The following is an 11,292-nucleotide window of genomic DNA, read 5'->3' as shown; positions in this document are numbered from 1 at the left end:
TTTCATAGTAGTTTCTGTCAAAAAACATGAAAAAAACTAAATAACTTATTAAACTAATGGCATGATCAAAATGAACTGATGTTAAATTTAATTTGACTTTTTGTTTAATAATAAATAACCAATCAACTAAACGGGGCCATAGAGTGTGGACAGGGGATAATTGGTAGATATAAAGTGCCACCGAATTAATTACAAAAATAATCTTTCAGTGGGAGTTTAGTGTATCTCTGGAGGATGTCATTACATCAATAAAAATTGAGCATCTAAAGCAGATGGGCCACTTCTATCAGAGTGGGGCCCACAAAAAAGTGATTGTCTGATCCGAGGGGCCACATTATCAACATTTATGTTAGCATTTAGAATAACCAGTACAGTGCCCGTCTGAAGTATGTATTCATGTAGTGGGAGCTTAAGTAGAGTTGTCAATTATAGCCTAATGAGTATGTGTTTGAAGGTTGGATGTAGAGGTGTACACACTCTGTACTCTGTAGTGTTATAAAGGGGTTTATTTGTGGGTGCAAAGTAAAATAGTGTGTGCGATTTGCCTGGTTTAATTCTATGGGACATGTGCATGTTAAATGTGTTAGTTGTTTTGTTTTTTTTAATCATTTTTATATTTTTTTTGTTTGATGTATTTTTCTGTAATGTATTTTTAAGATGTCATTATGTGTATTTTTGTATCTTTCTGTTGTGTTTTTGTGCATTTTTGTTGTCATTTTGTGTGTCTTTGAAGCCCTTTTGTATATGTTGTTATTTTTGTAGTCATTGTGTGTAAGTTGTTAGGTGAGTCTTTAGTATCATTTTGTGTTCCTTTGTTGAGATTTTGTGCGTTTTCTGTGTTTCTGGAGTTTTGTGGGTTATGTTGGGCTTCATATAACTTCTAACCTCATGAATTACAATTTTGTTTTGGGTACTAAGCAGACTAACTTATTGGCTGACAGTGCAATAAAGTGATGAAGCTCTGACATCTTTTAAGGAGAGAGCAAGTACAAAACAAAAATAATCTAAAAAACAAAAACACTACAGACTTTGTTGTTTGACAGTGATGCAGCGAGCACTACAAGGAATTATGCATTTGTTGTAGAAAAACAGTAATATTCCTTTTTGTCTCCTAATTTTTTGTATTTAAACGAGTTAGCAATTATAAATGAGCATCACATATCTCCTAAAGCCTGCGAGGGTATATCTGTGAGTGCAGATGGGACTGTGTGCACATGTGGTGCAGCAATCCATTTAGCAAATTCAATGAACAGAATGACTAGAGCAGCTACGGTTTGCAAACAACAACAAATATTACATAATGAGCAGACAGACAGATCAACACAAACACATAGTCATCTCTAGTAGTCTTAAAGTGATGCTTATGGAGCTCCCAGAGAGCTCCTCAGAGAAAGCGGAGGAGGCAGCTGCTGTGTTTATCCAGGGATTTGACGCTATGGAGCTTCAGGGTGTATGCGAGAAGTCTCCTTGTGTGCCTCAGACTTCACCATATGCTCAGAGTTTTTGACTATTAAGCACTTACATTACAGGCATTATTGATGTTTGATTTCTACATCTTTTAGATTTACATTTAAATATAGCTTAAGTGAACACAGTGTGGTGTGGACATCTGAGCCTTTTTTGTGAGTATACCCCTCGATTTATTATTTTTTATGGTAAAATGTGGAAAAACTTCATATGAAACATATTTTAATAATAATACTACATAAGTGTATAACTGTACATGAAACTGTAACACGGTTCCCCAGTTTTGCGTTAAATTACAATTGACAATTTTTATCGAATTTTCATGGCAATTGCAATTACAAAGTCAATTATCTAAACTCAATTACAATCTAATTACAATTACATCAGCAACAGATTTTAAAATTACAATTATACAGAGGATGCAGAATAACAGCATGAGGGAGGTATGGGAGGGGATGAAGACCATCACTGGCTGCGGCTCAAAGAAAGGAGCCCCCATTGAGGCTGATGTGGGAAGGGCAAACCAGTTAAACCAGTTTTTTAATAGGTTTGATCTCCCTGCACCTACGAGCACAGCAACCCCCACCCACCCAACCCCACAAGCCATCTCCAGCACAGAAGAGGACACCTCCCCCCCCCGCTCACACCACCCACCATCACAGCAGCTCAGGTATGTGGAGAGCTGAGGAGGCTATGCCCTGGCAAAGCTACAGGTCCAGATGGAGTCTCCCCCAGACTACTGAAGACCTGTGCGCAGGAACTGGGACACCCCCTACAGCGTATCTTCAACCTGAGCCTGGGACAGGGGAGGGTCCCCCAGCTGTGGAAGACATCCTGCATCATTCCAGTCCCCAAGAAACCACATCCTGGGGAGCTGAACGACTTCAGGCCGGTCGCCCTGACGTCCCACGTGATGAAGTCCATGGAACGGCGGCTGCTCCATCACCTGAGGCCACAGACCCACCACGCTCTCGACCCTCTGCAGTTTGCTTACAGGGAGAAGGTTGGAGTAGAGGATGCCATCATCTTCTTGCTTCACCGTTCTCTTTCTCACCTGGACAGAGGCAGTGGTGCTGTGAGGATTACATTTTTGGACTTCTCCAGCGCCTTTAACACCATCCAGCCTCTGCTCCTCAGGCACAAACTGACAGAGATGGGAGTAGGATCAGACCTGGTGGCATGGATTACAGACTATCTGACTGGCAGACCTCAGTACGTCCGACTGGGGGACTGCAGGTCCGACACTGTTACCAGCAACACTGGAGCACCGCAGGGAACTGTGCTCTCTCCGGTCCTGTTCACCCTGTACACGTCCGACTTCCAGTACAACTCGGAGCTCTGCCACGTGCAGAAGTTCGCGGACGACACAGCCATCGTTGGCTGTATCAAGAGTGGACAGGAGGAGGAATACAGGGAACTGATCCAGGATTTCGTCACGTGGTGCGACTCTAACCACCTGCTCCTCAACGCCACCAAGACCAAGGAGATGGTGGTGGACTTTAGGAGAACCAGGCCGCACCTTGAGCCTGTCAACATCAAAGGTGACTGTGTGGAGGTGGTTCACACTTACAAATACCTGGGAGTGCAGCTGGATGACAAACTGGACTGGACTGCCAACACAGAGGCCCTGTGCAGGAAAGGACAGAGCCGTCTGTACTTCCTCAGAAGGCTGGCGTCCTTCAACATCTGCAAGAGGCTGCTACAGATCTTCTACCAGTCTGTAGTAGCGAGCGCCCTCATGTATGCAGTGGTGTGTTGGGGGGGCAGCCTCAAGAAGAAGGACGCTGGACGCCTGGACAAGCTGGTGAGGAAGGCAGGTTCTGTTTTTGGCACAGAGCTGGACAGCCTTACATCTGCGGCAGAGAAACGGACTCTGAACAGGCTACTGTCCATCATAGACAATCCACACCATCCACTGCACAGCGCCATCTCCAGGCAGAGGAGCAGCTTCAGTGACAGACTGCTGTCATTGTCCTGCTCCACTGACAGACTGAGGAAATCGTTCCTCCCCCACGCCATGCGGCTCTTTAACAACTCTAGGGGGGGGCGATAAAATCAACCATAGAACACTGGACTTAATGCTAATCACACAATGCACCCTCTGTCACACACGCACTTTATCACACACACACACACATCTACAAGTTGGACTCTAAGTATGTACAAACTGACCATTACGCAACTGTATCTTGCACACTGTCATCTGCACAACTGCACTTGAACTGGACTGGCAGACACTATACTGTATTTCGTTTTTATACCATTATATTTTACCTTAGTACTTTTTTTGCACTGTTTTAAATTTTTACATTGTACTTTCCCTGCATGCCCCTGTGTTCCCATACCTGTAAGCTGCTGGAACTGTGAATTTCTCTTGGAGATGAATAAAGTATCTATCTATCTATCTATCTATCTATTATAATTACATTGTAATTGTAAATGATCAATTGTGCAATTATTATAATAATTGATCCCAACCCTGTTTCAAACAAACCAAAAGTGCAAGTGTTTTGTTACTAAAGACCACTGCCAATCTTCATCTCTAACCTTCCTCCCTTCTTCTTGCTCACTGGCTGAACCAATAGTGTAAAACCACTTTGTATATGTATACATGAGGCAGTGAGTTAGATAGGCAGGGTTCTGCCTCCACATGACCTGAACCAGATAAGCATCTGTGAAAAAAAAATCAGTGAATAAAAAATCATGGGATATGGTGTTAAAATGATCAAATCAAGTAGTCCTTTGTATTTATTTACAGTCAATGCCCTTTAGTAGTTTAGTGTGTGTGTGTGGATCTATTTACAGTTATATCTCATGCAATGTGTTTAATAAATGCAGTCACAGTGGGGAAACGTGCCTCTGCACCGCTTTAGTGCTTTTCAATATCTCCACTGACCTCTTACATCGCCTGCTTGGTAGAATATTGCTTTAATGATGGAGATGACAATCTGATGGTTCACTGGGTCAAAAATAGCTTTCCTGTTCATTTACATTTACCAAGGAAAGCACTTAAATCAAAAATGATTGTTCTGTTGTCATGGAGGCTATATGCGTCACTAACTTGGACAAAGCAAGGCTGCTTTCAACCCCCCGCCCCCCAAAAAAATATGCCTAATGGATGAAAGTCACTGCTCAGTATGACTCGATTTCTCAGAGTTTGATCAAGACCTTGAAGTCAAGTATTTCTGTGTTCTGAAAGTATCAAAAGGAGAAGTTGTTCATACCAGTGGTTTTCACTACTCCTGCATACTTAAAAAACACAACGATGCAATGTCATGTGCAATGTAGCCCTATACAGTGAAAATTATCTCTTAATTTACCTATCCTGTTGAGGTATCATATATAACTAGATGATTTGCATTTTGATATTAAAATATTTTGTCATTTAGTTAATGATCACATAGTTATGATTAAAAGTGGAATAATACTCACACATACAGTATATTTAGAACCAACTTTTGCACACATGTTGGCTAAAGTTCCTGTTTACACTGCAAATGTCAGAGTGACCGGTTGGCAGTTTCATCTTGTTTTGGCTTAACATCTGAAGCTAGCTTCATCACCAGATGCAGAACTTTTCTTAAATATCTGAGTAGACTTTGACCAGTAAACACATCTCTGATAGTCTCCGATAGCGTTGATGTATAAAGGAGCAGAGGGCCAGCATTGGAAATAGGCAAACTTTCTGAATCAACGTTAGGTTGTATTCTCAAACTTTGTCTCAAGTTCTATTAAAATGCATCAAAGACATTTTCACTTTGTGCTTTCTTTCTTTTAAGGTAAATTATCCAGTAACAATTGGTCCTTCGAGCGCCGGCTGCTGCGGCTTCCCTGGACAGTGGATCAACGGGCCTGAGACGTCTGTGCACAGCAGGAGGGAGTCTTCCATCTAAGCAAAGGCCTCTGGCACCAATTGAAGAAAAAAGATGCCAAGTTTGGGTGAAGCGCCAGCAGACAAATCGCAAATTGAAAATTTGCAGAAATCACTGAGGTAAGGTGCTTTTTTGATTGCTAGTTCCTCGAGAAGTCTCAGTGAGAGAAGGTTACAGTAAAAAGGTCCTTTAAGTGACCGTACATAATTGGCTAAAGAAAAAGTTCCTTGAGACAACCTCACAGCAACTAAACTAACTCAGGTCCTTGAGACGACCGTACAAAACTAAAACGACGTTAAATAGAAGTTACCTACAGTATATGCAGAGGAAAGAAAACAGAACATCAAAGTTGATGCTGCTGTACGTAGAAAATATAACTGCAGGTTCAGGGTGATTCTACTGTGAGTATGATAGGAGAGAAACTGCTGTCGGATGATCCTATTGGAGGTCAATAAAAAACTAAAAAGACCAGTGTGATCCTATATGTGAATGTGTGTGTGTCTGTATGCATGAATCTGTGAGACGAGAGATTGAGCGTGGCTGTGTGTATGTGTATAATAGTTACCTGAGACTGAGAGAGCATGTCAGTGTGTGTGTCTCTGTGTGTTAGGTGAGGTAGAATGGGAAACGTGATCAAGAAAAAGAAAAATACAGTATTTTCTGGTGATGAAAATTAATGTTTGTTAAAGACCAGGATAGGGTTTTGCATTTGAACAAATGGAAGAAGGAATATAATTTCAGTGGGACCCTTGAAGGCCCAGAATGTGCCATCCTAGTTATTAAAATAGATAATCAAGTTTTGGTTATCACAACATAGGTATTTATGTCTGACCTTTAGAAAAAACAATCCTTCCTAAATCCCTGTACAGGTACGCTGCTATTCTGAGCCATGGGGTTTGACATGTCTTTATGGTTTTAAAAATGACTCAAATAATTTTTGGTTATCACAACAAAGGTATTTATGTCTGACCTTTAGAAAAAAACAATCCTTCCTGCTACGCTGCTATTCTGAGCCATGGGGTTTGACATGTCTTTATGGTTTTAAAAATTACTCAAATAATTTTTGTTCCAGGTGTCTAACCTGTGCCAAATACAACCTACAAGGTGCATGTAGGCCTACACGAGAAGCATGTCTGAAGCCAACTTATCCATTTCAATATATATGTATGGATTTTATTGAACTAAATAAATGTGAAGGGAAAAATATTGTCTAGTAATCATAGATAAATATTCTAAATGGATCAAGACTTTTCCCAGATGGTCCAGATTGATGTGTTTATGGGTGCTTCCTATTATTTTATTGTTAGTATTGTTCCTCTTTTCCTTTAATCATAAACAAGTGGGAATGATATTGAAATATTTTATGTCATGTAGTTAATGATCACATAGTTATGATTAAGCGTGGAATCATACTCATCATATATTCAGTTTAACTTTAGACACCAACTTTTGCACACATACTGGCTTAAGTTCCTGTTTACAATGTAAATGTCAGAGTGACCTTTAGGCAGGTTTCATCCTGTTTTGGCTTAACATCTGAAGCTACCATCATCACCAGATGCAGAACTTTTCTTAAATATCTGAGTAGACTTTGACCAGTAAACACATCTCTGATAGTCTCTGATAACGTTGATGTATAAAGGAGCAGAGGACCAGCATTGGAAATAGCATACCATTGACATTAGCTAGCATTAGCCTAGCCAGGGCTGCCAAGTTTCAGAAAATGACAAGAGACTTTAGTGACATGATGCGTTCCAGCGGAAATTTTTTTTTAAACATCGCTTTGGCCTGTTGTAACGTTGATTTATACCTTAAGACTAATGTCCTCGCCTCTATATATAAATATATATATCAAAATATATATATATATTGATACATATGATATAAAAGTACCTAAAATTTGCAAAATATTAAGTACAATATTAAAAAAAAACTATTTTATTGCCATTTTCTGTGAATTTAAAGTTAGTTAATTCTGTTGTGACATATTCCCCAACTGCACTCCATCGCTTAATACATTTGACATTAACATTAGTAAACAGTTTAAACCCATTAGATAATTGTAGGTGCGTTTCCTAATTAATACAACATGAAGTAGTGCAGAAATAAGCAACTGGCAGCTCGGGAGCCAAATGCGGCCCTTGATCTAATGTTATACGGCCCCAAAAGTAAATGTACAAAATGACAGAAACATACACAAAACAAGAGCAAGATAACACAAAAAATTACAAAGAATTACAACATTGCAGGAAAATACAGTAAAAGACAAAAATACTCCAAAAACACTCAAAACTACTACAAAAATGAGCAAAAAGCAACAGTAATATACACAATTACTCAGAAAAATATACATTACAGAAAATGAAAGTAAAAGTACAAGAAAAGATAGAAATACACAAAAAGATAGAAATACACAAAAAGATAGAAATACACAAAAATTAGTCCAAAAATGCAAAATGGCAGCACAAATACACAATATGACTGCAAATATATATATACGTATTTTACAGGAAAAACACTCAAAAAGACTACAGCAATGCACAAAATGTCTGACAACGAGAAAGACAGCAACAAACATACACAGAATGACAGAAAGATTACAATAAAAACTCTTTGTTCTTTCCCATATTAATGCTCAGATCACTCATTATTCTAAACTAGTATAGTGCCCGTCGGAAGTATGCATTCATGTGGGAGCATAAGGGGTATATTTGCGGGTCCAATTTTCCTGGTTTAATTCTATGGGACATGTGCATGACTTCATCATCCCTTCTCTTTGGTCTCCCCAGCAAATCCCTCCATAAACTTCAGTTAGTCCAGAACTCAGCTGCCCGCATCATCACCAAAACCCCGTCTATCTCCCACATCACTCCTGTTCTCCACCAGCTCCACTGGCTTCCCATTGAATCTAACATCCACTTCAAGATCCTTCTGTTAACTCTTAAGGCCATTCACCACACTGCCCCCCCTTACCTGACTGATCTCATCCACGTCCACACTCCATCTCGCTCCCTCAGATCATATTCATCCATTCATCTGTTCACTCCATCAGCCCGCCTTACCACCATGGGGAGCAGAGTCTTCAGCTGGAACTCACTACCTCTGAATCTCAGGAACATGGATTCATTCTCACGATTCAAAGCCAGACTCAAAACTCACTTATTCACAACAGCATTTCCCACCTGACCCCCCGCTCTGTCTCTGTGTTTTAGCTTAATTTTTACTGTTGTTTGTATACTATTTTAGCTTAAATTTTATTGTAGTTTTGTATTATATTGTTGTGGATTTATCATGTACTGTTAAGTGACCTTGGGTGACCTGAAAGGGGCTGAATTTCAAATAAAATGTATTATCATTATTTAATAAAAGTTTTAATTTATATGGTTGAAGTTAAATATTCATTCAGTTTCCTTTGCAAATTTAACTATATATATATATATATATATATATATATATATATATATCCATCCATCCATCCATCTTCTCCCGCTTAGCCGTTTCCGGGTCGCGGGGGCAGCATCCTCAGTAGGGAGGCCCAGACTTCCCTCTCCCCGGCCACTTCCTCCAGCTCGTCCGGGGGGACCCCGAGACGTTCCCAGGCCAGCCGAGAGACATAGTCTCTCCAGCGTGTCCTGGGTCTTCCCCGGGGCCTCCTTCCGGAGGGACGTGCCCTGAACGCCGCACTAGGGAGGCGTTCAGGGGGCATCCTAATTAGGTGCCCGAGCCACCTCATCTGGCTCTTCTCGATGCGGAGGAGCAGCGACTCTACTTTGAGCCCCTCCCGAATGACTGAGCTTCTCACCCTATCTCTAAGGGAGAGCCCAGCCACCCTACGGAGGAAACTCATTTCGGCCGCTTGTACCCGTGATCTTGTTCTTTCGGTCATGACCCAAAGTTCATGACCATAGGTGAGGGTTGGAACGTAGACCGACCTGTAAATCGAGAGCTTTGCTTTTCGGCTCAGCTCCCTTTTCACAATGACGGACTGGTGCAGACTCTGCATCACTGCAGACGCCGCACCAATCCGCCTGTCGATCTCTCGCTCCATCCTTCCCTCACTCGTGAACAAGACCCCGAGGTACTTGAACTCCTCCACCTGGGGCAGAACCTCATCTCCAACCCGGAGAAGGCACTCCACCTTTTTCCGGTCGAGAACCATGGACTCGGATTTGGAGGTGCTGATTCTCATTCCGGCCGCTTCACACTCGGCTGCGAACCGATCCAGTGAGAGTTGAAGGTCACGGTATGTTGGAGCCAACAGGACCACATCATCTGCGAAAAGCAGTGATGCAATACTGAGGCCCCCGTACCGGACCCCCTCAACGCCCTGACTGCGCCTAGAAATTCTGTCCATAAAAGTTATGAACAGAATCGGTGACAAAGGGCAGCCCTGACGGAGTCCAACCCTCACCGGAAACGATTTCGACTTACTGCCGGCAATGCGGACCAGACTCTGACTCCGGTCATACAGGGAACGAACAGCTCCTATCAGGAGGTCCGATACCCCATACTCCCGGAGGACCCCCCACAGGAATCCCCGAGGGACACGGTCAAATGCCTTTTCCAAGTCCACAAAACACATGTGGACTGGTTGGGCAAATTCCCATGACCCCTCAAGGACCCTGCTGAGGGTGTAGAGCTGGTCCACAGTTCCACGGCCAGGACGAAAACCACATTGCTCCTCCTGAATCCGAGGTTCAACTATCCGGCGGACCCTCCTCTCCAGTACCCCTGAATAGACCTTACCGGGGAGGCTGAGGAGTGTGATCCCTCTATAATTGGAACACACCCTCCGGTCCCCCTTCTTAAAAAGGGGGACCACCACCCCAGTCTGCCAATCCAGAGGCACTGCCCCCGATGTCCACGCGATGTTGCAGAGTCGTGTCAGCCATGACAGCCCCACAACATCCAGGGCCTTGAGGAACTCCGGGCGGATCTCATCCACCCCCGGAGCCTTGCCACCGAGGAGCTTTTTAACCACCTCGGCAACCTCAGCCCCAGAGATAGAAGAGCCCACTCTCGGGTCCCTGGGCCCTGCTTCCTGATTGGAAGGCGTGTCGGTGGGATTGAGGAGGTCTTCGAAGTATTCCCCCCACCGATCCACAACGTCTCGAGTCGAGGTCAGCAGCGCACCATCCGCACCATACATAGTGTTGACGGTGCACTGCTTCCCCCTCCTGAGACGCCGGATAGTGGTCCAGAATCTCTTCGAAGCCGTCCGGAAGTCGTTCTCCATGGCCTCACCAAACTCCTCCCATGTCCGGGCTTTTGCCTCGGCGACCGCCGTGGCTGCGCTCCGCTTGGCCCGTCGGTACCTGTCTGCTGCCTCCGGAGTCCCACAGGCCAAAAAGGCCCGGTAGGACTCCTTCTTCAGCTTGACGGCATCCCTCACCCCCGGTGTCCACCAACGGGTTCATGTATATATATATATATATACAGTATATATTGTTATTATTATTATTTTTATTTTTTTTTAGTTTTATTTTTATTTTTTAATAGTGCATGAACTTTACAACACACATTTTTTTAAACATCAACATCATAACTTTAATTGTCTGAGTTATTCTATGGTGGACCAAACCTGCCAAAAATTGTAAATACTTAAATAAATGTATAAATAAATATTGGACTAAATATATACAATAATGAATAAATAAATGGGTGAATAAGTGAATAAAACGAAAAAAACTGTTAAATAAATAGAACATAAATAATTAAATGTCTTAAATTTATTTATACTATTATTTATTTATACTTTTTTCAGGTTTGGTCCTCCATATTATTTAGTCTTTTCACTCCGGTTTTTTCAAGCCCCGAGAATTTCAAACCTCAAGCTCCACCTCCTTTTTCTTCTTCTACTGTTTCTCTGTGAGGTTGATTTAACCTGAGGTTGCACTACTGCCCTCTACTGGAGGAGAAAAGAACTAAAGACTTCGCCTATGTGTGTTTGGTT

The sequence above is a fragment of the Gouania willdenowi genome, chromosome 3 (genome assembly GCF_900634775.1).
Source record: "Gouania willdenowi chromosome 3, fGouWil2.1, whole genome shotgun sequence".
NCBI classification, from domain to species: Eukaryota; Metazoa; Chordata; class Actinopteri; order Blenniiformes; family Gobiesocidae; genus Gouania; species Gouania willdenowi.
This window is presented reverse-complemented; position numbering follows the sequence as displayed.